The sequence below is a fragment of the Dasypus novemcinctus genome, chromosome 1 (genome assembly GCF_030445035.2).
Source record: "Dasypus novemcinctus isolate mDasNov1 chromosome 1, mDasNov1.1.hap2, whole genome shotgun sequence".
NCBI classification, from domain to species: domain Eukaryota; kingdom Metazoa; phylum Chordata; class Mammalia; order Cingulata; family Dasypodidae; genus Dasypus; species Dasypus novemcinctus.
The window spans coordinates 73,942,750-73,964,271 of record NC_080673.1 but is presented as its reverse complement, the minus strand read 5'-3'; the positions used below and the strand labels follow the sequence as shown (position 1 = coordinate 73,964,271).

The 21,522-nt window shown below is 36.6% G+C and overlaps 1 protein-coding gene across 1 annotated transcript in view; it reads left to right on the top strand.

Annotated features, from left to right (window-relative positions):
* The window catches only part of LOC131277892 (endogenous retrovirus group K member 6 Gag polyprotein-like), a 422,186-nt gene that overhangs the window by 184,078 nt on the left and 216,586 nt on the right, over window positions 1-21,522 (top strand). The window lies entirely within an intron of this gene.

The following is a 21,522-nucleotide window of genomic DNA, read 5'->3' as shown; positions in this document are numbered from 1 at the left end:
TTAATTATTACATGCACTTTGGAAACATGAATATTTATACAATTAGAAACTTGGAGCATTGCATACATTCTTTTTATTGGACTCTGACATAAGCATTTTTTCCTCCAATCTGGTCTATAAATGCAGACCAAAAGATGAAATACTATGGCAGCCTTAAATTCATTGGTCCTAGAGAGAATGCTGCAGAATTGATCACATGAAATAAAATTTTTGATAGCCCACTGAGCCTCAGAGTTGCAAGGACTGTTCCTTTCAGCCTAAAAATAGGCTGAAAACAATTGAGAGATGGTAGGTATTTTGGTTTTTCATAAGTTTTGTTCACTTCTGTGTGATGACAATGAAATCAGGCAAAGGGAGTATGTGGTTTATTGGAATATTTGCACAGTGCACTTAAGGTTATAAATCAAGTCTAGTTATAATCCCCTCTTAGTTGTTTTTTTTCCAGTTTTTTGGGGTTTGGGCTCTAATTTTTCAGTTCAAAAGTGGATCTTTTTTTTTATTTAAAGATTTATTCTTTATTTATTTCTCTACCCTTCCCCACACCCCCCTCCCCAGTTGTCTGCTGTCTGTGTCCATTCGCTGTGTGTTCTTCCGTGACGGCTTCGATCCTTATCAGCGGCACCGGGAATCTGTGTTTCTTTTTTGTTGCGTCAGCTCTCCGTGTGTGTGGTGCCATTCCCAGACAGGCTGAACTTTCTTTCACCCTGGGCAGTTCTCCTTACTGGGCGTACTACTTGCGAGTGGGGTTCCCCTACGTGGGGGACACCCCTGCGTGGCACAGCACTCCTTGCGTGCATCAGCACTGCGCATGGGCCAGCTCCACACGGGTCAAGGAGGCCTGGGATTTGAACCGTGGACCTCCCATATGGCAGGCGGATGCCCTATCCATTGGGCCAAGTCCGTTTCCCTGGATCTTCTAAAGCATTTCTAAAAATTAATTTGGCTTATGGTGATATAGGCTATGGGTGGGGCTGTTCATCTCTTCGCAGATACCCTGAACTGTGTGTGTCCGATGGTGAGAGCTACAGCCCTGCCCTTGGTAACCATGGTAACAACTCTATCCCAGAAAACAATTAAGTGATGTAAACTCTATAAAACTTTAAATATTCAGGAAGGATGCAAACCAAATGGGTTAAAAGTTTACATGGACTGTATGAAGTTCATGCTAAAAACATACCTAGAATGTATAGGATGCATGCTAACAGCTTACCTTAGAAATTGGGGGATATGAGTTAATTCAAACTTATTGAACACTAAAACAAAGGACCATTTAACTCTTCCTCTGTATAAAAAGAACTCAAAAATCTTATTTGGGGCTTGGGTTTTGGATGAGAAGCTCCTGAGCCTGGCCAGTTGTAAATTGAAATTCTTTTTTTCTTCCCAAAATTATTACTGAGTCCTGGCCTTTCCATATATAATAATTGAACCTCTCTCAATGTCTATAACATTTGGGGGCTCGTCTGGGATTTGCAAATGAAGGCTAGAGAAGGTAGCATTTTGCTACCCCTTCTTGATCCCCTGGAAGCCGAGAAGACTCAGGTGAACCCCAAATCTGGGTGGTCCTGGACTATATTTAGTCCAGAAAAAGATATGGGCTCCACTGGAATCCTCCTGATGAAAATCAGGGGCAATGGAAGGTCTGGAAAAATTTTGGGGATGAAAAAACTCCAAACATGGAAAAAGGTAAGACTCCCCTTGGGGAGCATAGTGTTAGGAAAACCCTAGCTTTAACTGTTAGGAAGGGGAGCCTGATCACCTCCCAAGGAGACCCCAGAAATTGGGGGGAAGCCATCTCCTCCAGGTCTGAAAGAAGAGAAAAAAAGCCTGGTGTTTGTGTTTGGCTAAGTGCATGTTAGCATCCGGTTCTGTTCTTGTCTCCACTGAGGTAGAGAAGACTTGATTATAGTAGAAAATGATATTAATAGGTTTAAGTCCTAACATCCTGAAAATTGGTCTGGATTTAGGAAATCTTAGTTATAGGAAAATGAATCAGCTTTCTAGTGAAGCTTGGTCTGGATGTAAGGTTAAACAGAGAAAAAGGTTTAGCCAGAGTCTTTTGTTTTGGTGCTAGATTTCAGATGAATTTGCTTTGTAGACAGCAAGTGTAAGCAGGAAATCCTATTCGGATTTAAATGTTAAATGTTCTTTCCTTCTAAAGTTTGTAATGGTTACAGGGGCAGCCATGCCAGAAAAAAAAAAAGGAATTGTAAGTCAGATTAATAGGTTTTGTGCTTCTGTCTGTGTCTGTCCAACGCTGGTGTTAAATTGTATAATTATGTAAAGTGGTAAATTTTGGTTAAGCTGGAACACTCCTTTGCCATTAGCAAGGGAGTGAAATGATTGTAGTTTATAAAGCAAAACCACAGAGTCTGGATGTGTGGGCATGCTCTACTGTCTTGCCTCTCTGGGTCTGCCTTATTTGCCAGGGCCTGGGGGTCATCTGTGTCTGTACTGCACAGCCAAGTTTATTAAAATTGGCCCCAGTCAGGATGGCTGATGAAACTAGTAACTTAAATCATAGCCCTGCCCAGGTGGGGTCTCCTGGGAAAGCGCCGAGCCTAGAAAATTCTTTTCAAGCCATTTTAGCAGCCTGAAACTCACCACCATCACCTTCATCCCCTCCTCCCTTTAGGAGGATGCATAGCCAAAGCGGAAAGCTGGGGAAAGGGGGCAGGACCAGGATAAATGCAATAAAATTCCTTCCCTAGGGCCAAAAATACATTTGCATATGGTAAAGTACCTTTGTCCAAAAAAAAGGAGGCTATTGTTTGAAAAAATAAACCTCTAATTACTTGATGCCCTTTTAATAGTTTAGCTGAGAACTATCAGCAATAAAGGTCATAAAACTACAAAAAAAAAAAACCCACCCTAATTTGGCTTAACAATGTCATGCTAAATTTAATCAGCCTATCTCCCAATGCCCTGAAGATGCTAAAGATATGAAATTCTTCTGTTTTAATCTATGCTTAACTTTGTGTTCAATTTTAAAATCTGTGTTTGGCTTTTGTCAGTTTACTTGTGCCTAAAAAATCATGGTGAAAGATAGCTTAAAAATGAATCTTTAAATGCCAATGCTGTCTTGGGGGTGAATTAAATGCATTGTTTGCAGATAAATTTGTTCAGTCACTAGAAATACAGGGAAGCTTCACAGGATTGTTACTAATAAGGTTCTTGTAACTTAATTAATAAGGGTATCTAATTCATCTTAAAGTAAAAACATACTAAAAACTGTAACTGAGAATTAAAATCATCATCTAAGTACCTTTATATATATTTATAAATTTATAACTAAAGCTATTGCAACGGAGTGAATGTGGCCTGGATTTCAGCTACTGTAATAGTAATATTAAATTAATTTGCCTCTGTTTATGGTTACTTCAAATTTATCTAGTGCTTATTATAATAATAGTAATTATTATTTGAACTTAACCTATAGTTATTTTAAAACTAATTTCACCCCTGGTCTTCAACTATTGTAATAGTAATTATAAACTGTACTTGCATTTGCTTTTGCTTACGATTTCTGCAAATCTGGCCCACACCGTAACAATTCAGCTTGATAACTGAACTTTAAAACTTATAGTTAAATTTAAAAAAAGGGGATTTATGCATATCACTTTTGTGCCATTCTAAATTTTTTTGGTCTTCTCATTTCCTCTTTATCCTTTTAAAGGAAAAGCTGTCTTTTTCCTTGACCTTTAAAATAATATAAATTAATTCTAATTGGTCATTTCCACCAGGAATCAGAAATAGATGTTGCCAGATTTTCCAAAAGTAAGCAATACTCTTCCCAATGTGCCAGGCCTTACTAAGCAACCCCATTGTTCAGGCTGTCTCAAAAAAAAAAAAAAAAAAAAAAAAAAGAGTAAAACCTACCTGGTTTCTTTCCAGTTTAAACAGAAACCCAAATGCTTGCCAGGTTCTCTTCAACCAGCAATATTACTAGGAAAGCCAGTAAGAGAAAAAAGGTTTTAAAATAACTAAATGGTGTTTCTGTATCAAACTATTCATGTCTACCTATTTGCTCAAATTATTGAAGTTAAATATGCAGTCACATAATTAATATATATTCCTAAAACCCAAATTAAACTAAATGGTATAAAAGGTCATATAAAACCCAAATATAGAAACTGTTGAAAGAGTTATAAAATACTTATTAAATTATAATTAAAGCAGGTTAAACAATTGCTTTATATTCCAAAACCTGAAAGTTAGTATGCATTTAAAATTATTCAGTTTTAAAATGATCAAAAACAAAGATCTTAACCCCTGTAAAAAAGGGAAACAACATTCTTTGTTTAATCAGTAACAATTTCAACTTGGTTAGCTTAAGTATTATCTCTTTAGTTTATAAAATACCAGGTTAATAAGTTAACATTATATATGTTAAATCTTTAAAATAATAAAAACTGTAAGACTGTGTTCAATGAGATAAAGTTAAATGTAGAGCTGCTCTCTCTTAGATGCTTATGGTAAATTCCATTGGTTGCTAATTGTAGTCTAAAGTAAATTTGCTAGTCTGTAATTTAATCAATTGAAAAAAGTTTGTAAAAGCATCTTCCAAACTGAAGCATTTAGATGATTCTAGTTCTAAAAAACCATTATTAACTAAAAACCTGGATTAATATTAATAGCAAAAAGTAACTTCAGGAAACGGACTTTGGCCCAGTGGTTAGGGCGTCCGTCTACCATATGGGAGGTCCGCGGTTCAAACCCCGGGCCTCCTTGACCCGTGTGGAGCTGGCCATGCGCAGTGCTGATGCGCGCAAGGAGTGCCGTGCCACGCAAGGGTGTCCCCCGCGTGGGGGAGCCCCACGCGCAAGGAGTGCGCCCGTGAGGAAAGCCGCCCAGCGTGAAAAGAAAGAGCAGCCTGCCCAGGAATGGCGCCGCCCACACTTCCTGTGCCGCTGACGACAACAGAAGCGGACAAAGAAACAAAAACAGACAAAGAAACAAGACGCAGCAAATAGACACCAAGAACAGACAACCAGGGGAGGGGGGGAAATTAAATAAATAAATAAATCTTTAAAAAAAAAAAAAAAAAAAAAGTAACTTCATAGCAATAAAACCTGTATAAAGGTCACCACAAGGTGCATATTTAAGTAACGGTAATGAAAACTTATCTTGATTCCGTTGGGAATCTTCCATTTTCTTCTACTACTAAAGTAAAATATCTGCTAATATCTTCATGGTAAGAGTGTAAAAATAAACAAAGCTATTTGATATGTAACATATTGCATTAAAAATATTTAAAAATATATAAAATCAAGGAATAAACTTTAACATTGTCAAACTCTTTCGTGCATTCAAACCAAGCCTTGAATACATTATAGGTTGCCTCTTTATATGAATAATTGGCTAATTTGGTCACTGACCTTTAAAACAATAAAATATCTACTACCTTTCTGGTTGTATTCCTGAAGTGAATAGAAACTACTTTGCAGTTTTGAGCTTCTGCAGCAGCCAATAGTAGCTAAGGACAGCCAAATGTACAATGAATATGGTCTTCAAACTGGTACTGTTTCATAGTGCCAGAGAGCACTATGTACCAGGCTGGTAAAATCTACTCCCTAGTTTCTCTCTAGGATCAATGGTACTGCAGCTTCTGTGAAGAACATACGAAGTAGAGCAATAAATACCAGAATACTGTAAGTAGAACTTAAACACAATTGGCATTATGGCCTGCTTCCACAGAGAAATAACATACAATGTATTACAAACCTGAAACTTAAAACTTTAATTGCAACTCAGAATCTTTATGCATTAAGTAATACATTAATTAATATTAAGTGCTGTACATTTATCCTGTTCTAAATATATGCCTGATAATTATGTTATCTTTTCTAAATCATTTACAAAAGTACATTAGACATATTAAATTCCTGGTAAACTTCATTTTCTAAATAATGAATAAACATGTCTATAAAATAGAACAGCCATCTTAGCTAAAAACAATGGGGCCACCAGTAGCTTACAGGTAACTGGTTAATTAATACCAGGCTCAGCTACCCTACTACTCTACTGTACTCTACTATGTAGCAAAATGAAGCTTGCTTACTAGCAGTGGGTCACTTCTTAAGCAGTCAAAATTACCAGAAATTATTCAATTAAAACCAAAATGTAAAAAAACTTTATTCTGTAGTTCTGATCACTCCCACAGCTAAAAAATGTCTAACTTGGTACACTAATCCTAAATAAAACCAACTTCTCAAGAAGATGCCAGTTTCCCAGGAACACCTGACGAAGCACATGAGTGCCAATCATTAAACAGCCTGAAATGCATCTTCAAACAAAGCTAAGTACCTAATACTGTTATCTATTACAATGTCTCTCTGAACATAAAATAACTCTATATATACATATACATATATATATATATATACTGTTTCCCACCAACTTTTTTTTTAAGATTTATGTATTTATTTATTTTTCTCCCCTCCCTCCCCCCCCACCCTGGTTGTCTGTTCTCTGTCTGTTTGCTGTGTCTTCTTTGTCTGCTTCTGTTGTTGTGAGCGGCATGAGAATCTGTTTCTTTTTGTTGCGTCATCTTGTTGTGTCAGCTCTCCATGTGTGCGGCGCCATTCCTGGGCAGTCTGCACTTTCTTTCGCACTGCGCAGCTCTCCTTAGAGGTGCACTCTTTGCGCGAGGGGCTCCCCTACGTGGGGGACACCCCTGAGGGGCACAGCACTCCTTGCGCGCATCAGCACTGCTCATGGGCCAGCTCCACACGGGTCAAGGAGGCCCGGGGTTTGAACTGCGGACCTCCCATGTGGTAGACGGATGCCCTAACTACTGGGCCAAGTTTGCTGCCCCACCAACTTTTAAAAGAAGTGCTGTCTTTGCAGGCACCTACCTCTGTAATCCAGTGTCCTCTTTTAACAAACATATTCCAAATTCTAATTAGATTTGTTTCTTTCAGAATGGACATCTTATTAGCTATATGAAAACTTCATTCAATGTCATACAGAATGCCAGATCCATCTTCCTCCAGTCAAAATAAATAACAAAGTTTCTATATCTGGTTAGGTAAGGACTATAACCCCTGGCCAGCAGGAAGTAGTTACAGAAAAGAGATCATTTCCCTTTAGCACCCCTTTAAGATTAAAGGACTAAACTCTCTAAGGGTAAAATAAAATTAAGAGATGGATCTGGAGCCTGGCAAGAAATCAATGTAAGCACCAATAACCCCCAGGATGGCTGCTAGGGAGGGCCCACCCTCAGGATTCTGCTGTCCAGGATGAGAACTTCTTCTGGAAACAGGATAAGCCCCAAATGTTACCCAGGAACTTTGTCTTTAGGCCCTCACTGGGAAACTGATAAGTAGGGTAATCAATCAAAACAACAAACAGCTACCCACCTCATAACTCCAATGATAATTATGTCTAAGCTTAGCAAGTTAAGCTGGCATAAAGGGGGGAATGTTATAGGCTATGGGTGAGGATCGTTCATCCCTTTGTAGATAACCTGAGCTGTGTGTGTCCAATGGTGAGAGCTGCAGCCCTGCCCTTGGTAACCATGGCAACAACTCCATTCCAGAAACAATTAAGCGATGTAAACTCTATAAAACTTTAAATATTCAGGAAGGATGCAAACCAAATGTGTTAAAAGCTTACATGGAATGTATGAAGTTCATGCTAAAAGCTTGCCTAGATGTACAGGATTCATGCTAAAAGTTTACCTAGAATGTGGGGCATATGTGTTAATTCAAACTTATTGAGCACTGAAACAAAGGACCATTTAACTCTTCCTCTGTATAAAAAGAACTCAAAAGTCTTATTTGGGTCTCAGGTTTTGGAAGAGAAGCTCTTGAACCTGGCCAGTTGTAAATAAATTCTTTTTCTCCTTCCCAAAATTATTACTGAGTCCTGGCCTTTCCATATGCAATATTGAAACTCTCTAGGCATCTACAACAATGGTATTGACTAAAATCCATCTTCTTTACTTAAAACACACACACAACTAAGTTCAAAACATAAATCATTCTTAGAATTTTAAGAGTCTAGGTTGTTTCTAGCTTGTTCTCATTCTGCTATGGGCTTTATTTTTAAATTTCTTAGATAAAAGTGATTAAGTATTTTAATTCTTTGCTAGGTTTATTTGCTGTTTATTGATGTTAAAATAATTCTATTTAAAGTCTTGTAAAATATTTTTGGGCCTTCTATGAATTGCTCCATGAGATTTTAAGATTTATAATCAATCTTAAATTAACTATAATTCTATATCTAAGTGAGTATCAGATTGTTAGTATTATTTAGTAGGAACAAAACAAAACAAAACCTCATACAGTTATTAGTAAACTGTAAGAGCCTGATAGCTCCTGTTGCTCTCAGTTTAGTAGTGGTACTTATAACTGACCTTCAGAAGCAAGAGAACATCTGCCTATGGGGTCTTCTTTAATTCTATAAAGAATTTAATTTTTTTAAAATTTGGGGAGTGGACATGTTTCTGCCAGATTGGTTTTCTACTTTAATTTGGTGAGGTAGTATGAGAGAGAAGTTTTTATCAAGGTACCTGTGTACAGTCTGTAACTGTTTCAGTTTGCTAAAGGCTGTCAATACAGAATACCAGAAATGGGTTGGATTTTATAATGGGAATTTACTAAGTTAAAAGCTTTAGTTCTGAGGCTGTGAAAGTGCCTAAACAAAGACATCAAGAGATGCTTTCTCACCAACTTGCAGCTTGGGCGATCAAACACATGGCTGGAAATACTGGGTCCTCTGGTCTCCCACTCTCCTTGGGACCTCATCTCTTTGGTTTCAAGCTGCTCTGTGGGCCTAGCCTTTTGGGGGCTTTCGGTCCCTCTGTATTCCACTCTTCGCAGCCTCCGGCCTCTGGGACCTCTCCTTCTGTTTCCCTGGCTTTTTTTTTTTTTTTTTTTTTCCTGTCTGGGGCTTTTAAGTATATCATTCACACATGAACATAACCAAACAATAAGTGTATAGTAAAAGTTGTGAACTTACAAAAAAAACCATACATATTATTATACAGAGCTCCCATGCATCACCCCACCACCAACACCTTGCACTGTTGTGAAACAATTGTTACAAACTATGAAAGAGCATTATCAATACATTACTAACTACAGCCCATATCTTACATTTGGGGTATTTTCCTCCCAATCCACCTGATTCTTAACACCCTGTTTTAATATTATATATTAATATTTGTTCTAGTTCATGGAAAAATGTTCTCATATTTTTTCTGGTAACCACAGTACATCTTCTATCATAGGATTCCCTGTGTTATACAGTCCCATGCTTTGTACAATCCATTCAAAGTACACTCAGTGTCTCTCATTTTCATCAGAGTTGTGCTATCATCACATCATTCAAGTTTAGAATGTCTTCGTTACTCCAGAAGGAAAAATTCCATACTCCCTTTTACTCTACCTATTTTTGTTCCTTAGAATCGATATAGTAATTTCTTAGCCATTGCTATAAAAATATTACAATATTACTGTTAACTATTGTCCATAAATCACATTAGTTTTAATTTTCCCATGCATCACCATATTCTTAACGTTTTGTAAAGAAAAGCAGTCTTATAGTTATACTGTTAACCACAATCTGGTTATCACTATGCTGTACAGTCCCTTGATTGTTCTCTAGTTTCCTTTCAATTGACATTTATGTCCACACATTACCCTTTAATCCTTAATCACATTTATAATTCAGTGGTATTAGTTATACTCACAATAATGTGTTACCATGAATTCCATTCATTGCCACACTCTTATTACAATAAACCTTATTAAAAATTTTACATACATTGAGCATCAGCTCCCATTCTCAACCCCTATTCTATCTCCTAGTAACCTATATCCTATGAATTTACTCAATGTATTTAGCTTGTATTAGTGAGAGCATACAATATTTGTCCTTTTGTGTCTGGTGAATGTCAACTTTATACACAAAGCATGAGCAATGGAAGAAAAAAGGATAAATGAGACCTCAAAATTAAACACCTTTGTTCTTCAAAAGACTGTCAATTGATTAAAAAGGCACCTACTTAATGAAAGAAAATATTTGGAAACCATTTATCTGATAAGGGTTTGATATGTTACATAAACAGATCACACAACTCAACATAAAAAGTCAAGCAACCCAATTAAAAAATGGCAAAAGTCATGGTTGAGTGCCTGCTTTGCAAAAAAAAGACAAAAGGCTTGAACAGACATATCTCCAAAGAGGAAATACAAATGGCCAAATAATGTTCAACGTTACTAGCTACTAGGAAATACAGATAAAAATTATGATGAAATATAATTTCACACTTTATAGAATGGCCACTATTAAAAAAACAAAACTACAAGTGCTGGAGAGAATGTAGAGAAATAAGAACACTCCTTTACTGTTGGTGGGAATGTAAAATGGTGTAGCTTCTGTGGAAGACAGTTTGTCAGTACCTCAAGAAGCTGAATATTGAACTGCCGTATGATCAGCAATCCCGTTACTAGGAATATATTCAGAAGAACTGAAAGCAAGGACACAGACTGACATTTGCATACCAATATGCATAGCAGCATTATTCACAATTGTTAAAATATTGAAACAGCCCAAGTGTCCATCAAACTACGAATGGGTAAACAAAATGTGATATATACACACAACGGAATACTATTCAGCTATAAGAAGAAATGAAATTGGCGTGCATATGACAACATGGATGAACCTTGAGGTCATTATGTCTGTAGATTTTTAAGACCCACCCTGAATGAGGTGGGTCATACTTTAAGTTCCTACTTGCCAAATGATCCTACTTAAAATTAGTCCATACCCACAGGAATGGATTAATTTTAAGAATATACTTTTCTGGGATCCACGAAAGACTCAAACCTGCACAGAAACTAAAGATAGAAGTGGAAATCTTTTCAATTATTTTGCTTGAAAATGTGTGTTCTAAATATTATATTATTTTTCATTGTTTACATTGAGCCAGTGGAATAAAAAAAATAGGAACATATGTAAAATACCCCAAGCTTGGTCTTGTTCATCATTGTATCTAAATACGTTGAATGAATCCATACATTCTTCTGGGAAATGACATCACCATTTATAACATTCAAGGCAGGCAGTCATATCCAGATATCAAACCACTGTATGTGCAACTTGACAAAGATTTGGAAAAAACCTTTTGCTAGACTATCAGGACCCCAAATTTAATGGGGTTTTTAAAACAGTCTTTTGTACGCTGTGGGAATAAAGCCTCAAAGAAAGTCATTGCTCAGTTTGTTTCCTAATGAGGCCTATCTGTTGCTACAAATACCGAAGTCAGAGAAGATGTTCTGAATACGGTCCATTCTTCTTCACTTGGAGCTACTTGTTTTTTCGTTTTTTTTTTTTTTCAAAGATTTATTTATTTATTTATTTATTTATTTATTTATTTATTTATTTATATCCCCTTCCCCTCCACCCCAGTTGTCTGTTCTCTGTGTCTATTTGCTGCATCTTGTTTTGTCCTGTTGTCAGCGGCACAGGAATCTGTGTTTCTTTTGTTGCGTCATCTTGCTGTGTCAACGCTCCATGTGTGCGGTGCCATTCCTGGGCAGGATGCACTTTTTTTCATGCTGGGCCACTCTTCTTATGGGGTGCACTCCTTGCCCGTGGGGCTCCCGACTCAGGGACACCCCACCGTGGCATGGCACTCCTTGCGCGCATCAGCAATGCACATGGGCCAGCTCCACACGGGTCAAGGAGGCCCGGGGTTTGAACCACGGACCTCCCATGTCGTAGACGGACGCCCTAACCACTGGGCCAAGTCCGCTTCCCTGGAGCTACTTGTTTTGATACTACTGTTAGCAAGGGGAAAAGAAGGCCAGGGTTGGGGAGAAGGTTTTCATGCATTAGGTTGGGCAGCATGTGGAGCTTAATGAACACTGCTGAGCCTATGTTATTTTGAGAAAAAGAGATTCTAAGGGATGCTAACCTGTCCTCTGCTTCTTCATTCACCTGCCCCCAATCAATACTGCCACTGATGGAGAGCTTACAACGATAGGGAGAAGAATTTAGATTTGAACTTATAGGCAACACCAAAACATGGTATCTGTTTCTAAAAAAATCTTGTTTTCCTGACGGTATGTCTAAAATGTTATAGACAATATTATGTGTTTCAACCACACCAAAAATGAACACCACTTTTTTTTTTTAGACTTATGATATTGGAGGAAGCTGAGACACTTTTTGAGGCTTCTTTCTTAAATACTTTCAGAGAAAGATTTCAGAGAAAACAATAGATTAAAAAATATTACAAAGAATGACAGCAGTGGCATAGAGTGTTTTCATCAAATTTTTGTAGTCAGAGAAAATTTTTTGTAAAAAAGTCTTCTAAGGAAGACCATGCATAAAGAGATAGAAGTGGCTTAGTACTGAGAGGCAGGTGGCTACCTGAGACGTGTCAGTAAGATGAAGAGCGTGTTTGCTGTTTGCAGTTGGTGATAGAGTTCTTCCTTACGCCTAACTTGAATCCTGCCCCCTTACCTATGCTCCTTGGGAATGTAGAACAGCTGCTCACCACCCATACTATTCAATTATTTAATCTGCCAGCTTTTTCTGGGAATGAAATAATCCTGATTCCTTTAGGCTTTCATCATGGTGTCTATTTCCTGGCTCTTTAGTCATTTTCAATGAGTTCCTCTCCAATTCTTCTCATCACAGTTATAGCTGGAGGCTCTAGAGTGGCACACCGTTGACGGCTGGAATGGAATCATGTCTAATACAGTTCTTAAGAACATTCTCTAATGACACAGTTACATTACTGCACTATTTTACTGTTTATTACATGGTCTGAGTTCAGTAACTGGCTTTACAAGAAGAAAGGGAAGTCACCAGTTTTAACTGTTATTTTCTTATTTCTGAAAGAAGAAATATCAGTAATGTTCTGTGTTTATCTCCCATTTCTTTCTGACTTTTTTTCTATGCCATGCTTGTTCCCATCTCTATAGACAAAGGTCTTGTATTCTGTCTCTTCAGACTGGAATTTAAAGTATGGTAGCAGCTTCTGTTGATGATGGTATTCATTCATTCAGGTGTTCAAAATATGTTTTTATAGGTGAATAGTATGTGAAAAGCCATATTCTAGGTGGTAGGTAGAACAAAGATAGACACAGTTCCTGCAGTCTTATAGGGGAGAATGACATTAATAAATAATTGTATAAATTATTATATAGGTACAAATTATAATATGTGACATAAAGGAAAGCTGTAAGTTTCTATGAGAGTACACATTAAAGCAAACTTACTGAGGATGAGGTAAGACTTCCTTGAGAAAAAGAAAGGCAATTGAACTGAAATTTGAAGGATAAGTAAGATGAGTTAACTGGACAAAGGGGCAGATATGTCAGAAGCTGTATTCTAAGTAGAGGAAGCATCAAGTTCAATATTATATGGTTAGTAGAATTCAGATTCCCTAGATATGTACTGTTTCCTTCAATCTTTAAATTTGGGCTCTGATTTTCCTTTATCTTATTAAGAGGAGTTTCTCAGTCAGGAGTTTCTATTGTGTGATGATCCTCTGTTAAAGAATTACAATATTTCCTGATTAAATATTTACATTTTGTACTGTGTTATACCACTTTTAATTCCAGAGATTAGTGAATGGATTTGCCAAATGAAATGGAGAATTCAAGATAAATTTATGTAACAGTGAGTGTAAGTGTGGCTGAAACTTTAGTCCTCTGGTTTTTGGATGGCTCTGTCGGTTTTAATGGATATTTCTGGGATTGTGATAAAGTAACTAATCAAAAGAATTCATTTAAAAAAATTCATTCTATTTGGTTCCTCAGAGCTCTGCTTCTGCTGTGGTATTCTTTTTTTTTTTTTTTTAAAGATTTATTTATTTATTTATTTAATTCCCCTCCCCTCCCCCGGTTGTCTGTTTTTGTTTTTTTGTTTTTTTCTGTGTCTTTGGCTGCGTCTTGTTTCTTTGTCCGCTTCTGTTGTCGTCAGCGGCACGGGAAGTGTGGGCGGCGCCATTCCTCGGCAGGCTGCTCCCTCCTTCACGCTGGGCGGCTTTCCTCACGGGCGCACTCCTTGCGCGTGGGGCTCCCCTACGCAGGGGACACCCCTGTGTGGCATGGCACTCCTTGCGCGCATCAGCACTGCGCATGGGCCAGCTCCACACGGGTCAAGGAGGCCCGGGGCTTGAACCGGGGACCTCCCATGTGGTAGACGGACGCCCTAACCACTGGGCCAAAGTCCATTTCCCTGTGGTATTCTTGAACCAGAAATAGGGTTTAGTTTTCACCTTCAATCTTAGATATCATTTGATGTAACACTACATCTTCCATAAATCCCTGTAGCCATGTTTGTGTAGTCATGCATTGTCACTCACATAGAGACAATGTTCTTTTTATGTTTGTGGGGAATAGGTACTCAGAGTCCCCAAATTCTAAGGTAAGTGCATTGACGTGAACAGCCTTTTTAATAAAATTGGGAGGACCATGTATGTTTCCCTGCTTGATATTCTGATTCTGGCAATTCTGGTTCTCCAGCATATTCCAATGGACTTGTGAATTTGCTTTGATCTCTATTATTTGTCTGATTAATCAAGACTCCCCCAACTTCCTTGACTTCTTGGTCCCTTTACTTGAGTTTTGTGGTTCCCAGAATTTCACTACCCACACTGGCCATTGGCTGCTCCTCAGACATTTTAGTCTTGAGCCTGATTAACAATCCCTGCATGGCTATTCTTCAAGCTCTGAGTAGATATTACATTCTCATGTGCAATGGAATTATAGTGATTGTTTGAAATGTGTCTACTGAATGATCTCTAGGGGAAAATGCAGAAGACATAATGGAAGCCGAAGGTGCGATAAAAAAAGTGTTTGGAATATCATCCCTCTCTTCAGGAGAAGTACATAGAGTGTGAAATAATTCTCATTGTTACTGGGAATAATTTTGAGTAATAAGGATATTAAATGAATTATGTGAGGCAGGGAGAATGACTGAAATAAACCATCCATTTTGTTATAGGAAGAATATTTCTCCCATTTCAAGTGGGCACATCTGCTCTCCTACTTTGAACCATTAGGATCTTAAATGATATGAAGATACTATCCAGTTCTGGGCAATTCAGAATTAGACATCTCCCTCTCTCTATACCTTCCTACTCCTAGTCCTGCCGTGATTGACATGACTTCATTTTTCTTAATACTCTGAGAAATTGAAAAGCATGACCAAGACTGAGTAGCAGTGTTCTCCTGCTCCTTAATTCTGAAACTTCTTGATAGAATATTGTCTTCTGAGCACCCCTTCCACATCCCACTTAGCTCTTGTTTATTTTTGAAACTCATCAAATCTCCTACCTTAATAGTTTTTCCTGTTAAAAAATGCAAAAGCGAAACTAAATGTAAATAATATTTTCTCTAAGTAGTTAATATAAGTTTAAAAAATCTGTCCCTCTTCAAGTATAAGGTATATCTGTGTAAATGCTTTTAGTGCTTTGGATTATAAATACCTAAAGATATTTCATTTTTGAGGGAATTTTGCATGGTATTAGGAAAAGGTGAGATAATGTCACGTTTAGAAGCAGTATATGGTACAATACATAGTATATATAGAGAATTATCAAACTTATCTTAACCCTATTTTGTGGTAATATGTTCCAAGTTCTTTCATTCATTTACTCATATATTTCTTTACAATTTCACATTCTTATTTGAATACCCAGTTATTGTGCCTGGCATAATGTGCTGTCTTTAAGAAAATAGCATTTTACTGAGGAGGCAGACTGTTAGTATAATACTATATGATAAATGGTATTATACCTATAAATCATGTACTGTGGGAGCTAATTTGAAGAACTCCCATTAAATTCATGGGTCAAAGTGGCATCATGAAAATGTGTTTTCTGATGTTTGTTTCATCATTTGCACAATACTGGACAAACTCTAATGTTATTTTTGTCTGGGCAGTCACTGAAATAGATGTTGCTAGTACATTTAACGGCCCCTTTTTAAATCACCAAACTTTTTAAAACTAAAAATTATGGTCATATTTTTATATCAAATGCCAACAAAGTTTTCTGTTTGTATCGTATTCCTAATGAAGTTTACCTTGTGGCTAAGTCTGTTTGCAAATTATGTGAAACTGGAATTCTTTAAGATTTAATTTTTTTTCTTCCTACGTGTTACTAAATAGAAGAAAAATTAATATTCTCCTCTTGATAATCTATTAAGTTTAGTTATTTTTTGGCTTTGTAGTCTTGTCTTATCAATTTCCTCAAGTATACACATAGTAGCCTGAGAAACTATTTTTTTAAGACATAGGTAAGCAGGGAATCAAATATGTTTTGACACCTGATTAAATATAGTTAACATTTGTTATATGAGTGCATATCCTTTTATTATTTCATGTGTCAAATCTTTAACACCTTTAGTTATTAACAATATGATAAAGATCTTGAAGAAAAGTATCATGTCACTTTATATATACAGTAGCTACTCAGATATTATGCAATGCTGGAATACAAATTTATTTATTTAAGAATATGCCCTACTACAAGATTTATCAAACAAATTATACCAGAAGGATATAAAACAATGCCAATGAGAATATTGGAAGAGGTGCTCCTTTAAGTGTCTGCATGTACTAAATTATTTAATCCTCCTTCCTAAAAAGGAAATAGGTACCAGTCTTATAAATTCTTTCTTAGCAAAGTCTATAAAACACATGCTTTCTCTCTTTACTCTTACCTCAACTTGAGTCTCAGATCTTAAGAAAAAAATATCCAAAACTTGGAAGTAATGCAGAAAGATAATTGCATGACCTCCCTATGTTGAGCATTGTTTAACAACGTACCTAAACAGCATCTGCTTTATGACTGTAACTTTCCTGGAATTGATATTTACTGCTGCCCATAAGAGCATTTTACAACTGTGGAAGCCTAGATTTTAACTTGTAAAGAAAGCCATGAGCGTGCACATGTTTATTTTTCTAGTAGTGATGCGAATGCTTTCTCCCCAGTAAAGAAGATAACCTCAAAGTTTATGATTTCTGGCCCTGAAGGAAAATAATCTGGTTTTTTTGTTGCTGTTATTTGTTTCTTTTTAATGTTATAATTTAGCAAACTCATTCCAGTTTGTTTGTTTTTCTTTCACTAGCTATACATACATCAGTCAGTATAATGAACCAGTAAGATAAACAGGCTTTGGATCCTGCTAATTTCCTTATTAATAAGTTCAACAAACTTTGGTTATGTATCTATATGAGAATTACTTTGTCTCAACAATTTGAATATTAGACAACAAGGGTCTTATAACCTCTTTTTTGAATTATTATAATATCTTACTAATAGGTTTTCTTTCCTCTATCTGTGCCCTAATCCCCCATCAGCCTTATATACCACTTTTAACACATTTCTACAGCAATATAAAAGCATTGGCCACCACAGCCAGCCTAGATTCTGTGTGGATTTCCAGGTCTTCAGTGTTAATTACCTAGGGCTGCCTTAAGTTGCAATATGGCTGTTTAAAACAGCAGAAATTTGTTACCTCGTTGGTGTGGAGGCCAAAAGTCTGAAATCCATGTGTCTGCAGAGTCCCCCTGTCTCTGGGGATTAAAGGAGAAAGTCTGTTCTTTGCCTCTTTCAGCTCCTGGTGGCTGCCAGCATTCTTTGCTTAGTGATCACATCATTCCAATTTCTGTCTCCGTCTTCACTTTGCCTCCTCCTCTTCTCTGTCCTCTTCTCTTCCAATAGCCTTCTGTCTGATTCTTATGAGGACACTTGCTATTGACCTTTGGACCCACCTGGATAATCCAGGATGATCTCCTCATCTCAACCTCCCTAATTACAAATGCTGTTACCCTTTTTCCAAATAAGGTAATAATCACAGGATTCTGGGCATTAGCAGTGGGGACATATCTCTTTGGGGGACACCATTCAACCCATTTCACTCTCCATACCCAGCTCTGGTTCAGCTACCCAACTTTACCTCCCAGTTTTTCCCAAGAGTATTTTTGTTCCCAACTCCTCCCTACTGCTGGCCCACAAACATAGCTCATTAGAACTCTTTTCTGTTGTTCATGTGGTTTCTCTGCCTAGCATGGCCTCCTTTGTCTTTTATATTCCCAGTTTCCAAATTTCCCTAAGCATTCCCCCTGCCCCATTCCAGGCTAAGTCTGGCACCTTTCTTCTCTGATCTAATTGCCCACTGAACATACTTCTGTTCTACTAATTAGGACATTATGTTTCCTCCCTTTGTGGATCAGGCATAGATTTTGTTCTTAGAGAACATGAATTCAATCTTCTGTGGTATATGGATTGCGAACATGGAAGCAGTTTACTAAACATTTACTAATGTTTATTCTAGAAACATCTAGATATAAGTATATCTGGGAAGGAAGATAGCCTGACAAGTTAATCTTTTACTTTTTTCTTCTGTAGAGGGAAGGAGACTATTATTTTGTAGTTTACTAAAACTTTAGAACTAAGGTAAAATGTGTTTCTGTTAGAATTTTTAGTTTTTGGGTTAAACACACACACACACCCCAAAACTGTTGACTTTCATGAGGTCAGGTTCTAGAATTACATTTTACTTTCTTACCTGATATATCAATCACAACCACAATATAAATAATATGTTGCTGCAAACTCTTCTTTTATTCATACAAGTTATTCTTATTGACGTTGGCTTGTGAAATTTGCATGGAAGGAATCACTAACTAGGAGAATATTTGAACCTTGACTCTAGCTCTCCAAACAAACTCTTAACAGAGAGCAACCACTTGGAAGCCTGAAATTATTGTTCGCTTACTTTGGGGAAACCACCAGTTAAAAATATAAGAATTGTACTGTACGATAGTTCACCCTAAGAAACGTTATTTTCTCTCCTTCAGTATCATTGAATAAATATTTGGGCAAATCAAAATTTTTGTTTTCTACAGCTTTATGAAATTTTAAGACTGAAATCATATTAAAAGTTCACCAGCTTTCATGTACCGTTAAAATATCCATATCTGTGCCAGATTAACTGAAAATTTTGGCCTTAGATATATTGGCATTCCCGACTCTATACATCTGTTCACCTTTGGTTGCACCTCTTTAAATGATTGCTCGATCCTAACTTTGTTCTGTGTCTCTTAAATGGGTACCTTTATTTCAAAACTATATTCAAATTGTCCTTAATCTATAAAGTACCTTCAAAAGTAGACTTGTCCTTAATATTTGTGAGGTCTAGGTCAGGACCACAAATGAGATCCATTTACCATTTGCCTAAATAATTCAAAAAGATAGATCCAGCTAAGAACCTTGATACCTAGATAGATAATTACCAGTATTGAAAATATGCAAGGGTATATTTTTCATTTTCCCGAAAAATCTTGGCAAATATCCAAGATTTCTGAATTTATTATTATTGTGAATATCTGGGTATTCTGTGCTAATTAGCTGTCATTGCTTGGATAAGTAATAAAATAATACTATATAACTAAAAAAATCACTGTATATTCATTCCTTAAATTTTTTTCTTGTCTTCATTTCAGCAAAATTACTAGTAATGTGGTTATAATCAAGCTTTTTCACATAATTGTGTTATGTTGGCAATGATGCAAATTTAGACAACCTTTCTTTAGTGACTATAGTTCTTAGATTTGTCCTTTTAATTTACAATCTTGGAGAGTTCTACTAAGGTCATCATAATTGGAACTGTCAATAAAATTCTTAAAACAATACTTAGTTCTAAACATTCATGACTTTTATACCTCATGTTCAACCATTTTAGTAGGTTCATTTATGAAAACATCACCATCACAGAAAATATTATGAAGTATTTAAACTTCCTTGTATAAAGGGCTATCACTAATATAATGGTTTTTACCATCTCTTCAAGTAATACCTACATCTATATGTAAAGAGTTGTTATTACCTGTCATACTTGTTATTCTAGACCTCCATATACTAAAATTTAAGGGAAATTTTAAAGGTTTAATATTGTAAACTGTTTCTCAGATTCCATGTGGATCTGTTGCAAATATGTTAATTTACTAATGTAGGAGTATGTCCAGATGCCACAACTGAAACATATAAAGAAGTAAGAAAATATATGCTCAACAACAGCTGGGGAAAAGAAACTTCATTGTGAAAGAGACTCTTTTGCATCAGTGCTGAAAAGAAGAAGTGGATGAGTTAACTAATTGGTGGTTTTTCTTACCTAACTGCTCTGCTACAAGTTTTCCCCACACAGTGAAGCAGTATTATCTCTGAAGTTAGAAGTGATGACTTCATCCCATGTGGTGACACTTCATGGTATTTGGATGTAATAACTTTTTATTTTAGGGACAAATGGAGAGAGATTCAGAGAAGTGATTCTTTGGGAACTGAAAGAGGTTTGATTAGAAAACAAGTGTTTGAAATTATGAGTTGGGCTGGGTCAATGCTGCTTGCTGGATTCCAGGTGACAAGGATAGCCATGCATTCCTTAGTAACTTTGTTTTGTTTTCTTAAGAAGAAAAATGTCATCTTTAATGTAATTGTACACATTGATAATTACCAGTATTGTACACAATGATAGTATTTTGATTTATATCTTTCTAATATTTTTTAAAATTTATGGAAGAGCACACACTCATATATATACAATTAAAAGTATAGAATCATACTGTAAAAGTTTTTAAGCAATTTTTAATATAATAAACTTCATTTTAAAAGATGTTTTAGGTTACAGAAAAGTTACATAGAAAGTATAAGGGATTCCAATATACTCCATCCCCTTCCACTCCCACATCTTCCCCTATTAATAACTGCAGTTGTGTGATACATTTGTTAAAAATTGATGAATAAATATTGAAGCATTGCTACTAACCAAGGTCTATAGTTTACATTGTAGTTCACCCTTAATTCCAATGCTGTAAAAATGCCCTATGTTCCTATTCTTCCCTCACCCTCTCCTCAGAACCTCTGGTAAGCATTATCTGTATATTGATGTTTTCCTACTAGTGCGATATTAATAAGTTTAGTTTGTACATGGTTGCATTCCCTCCCTTCCTTTTTTAAATTAGGCCAGAATTTTTAGGAAAATGGGGCAAAAGAACAGATCTTACTGAGAAATGGGAGAGAAGGACATAAATATGTACCAAGATTTGATGAGGGCTCCTCTAGGCAGGGAGAATGAGCTCTGCCTTGTGATTCCCCCTTGTCTTTGTTCCTTCCTCAACCTTGAGGATTTTAGGATGGTGATGCCCATTCTGCCTCAGACTGAAAGGGGCTTCAAACCTTCTGTGGCAGATGGAAGGAAATGTCTTGCTTGTGGTTGTAGATACTCTGTGGTTCTTTGGGATGTGCGTTGACCATCTTGTTAGTTGTCCTGGGTAAGTCTGATGAACTGGAGAGTAGGTGTAGGCCACACCTCTTCTGAGATTCAGGGTTCAACCAGCATATGAACAGCCAGAAGATTTAAGTCTCTGAAACATACGTTCAGTGGGTATAGTGTTAATTATAGGTTCAAGTAAAAGGGATAGAAAAATGTCCGTTTGTAATATGTGGGGCTTTCTTTAATGTAGGGCCCAAAGGAGAGTATCCTAAAATAA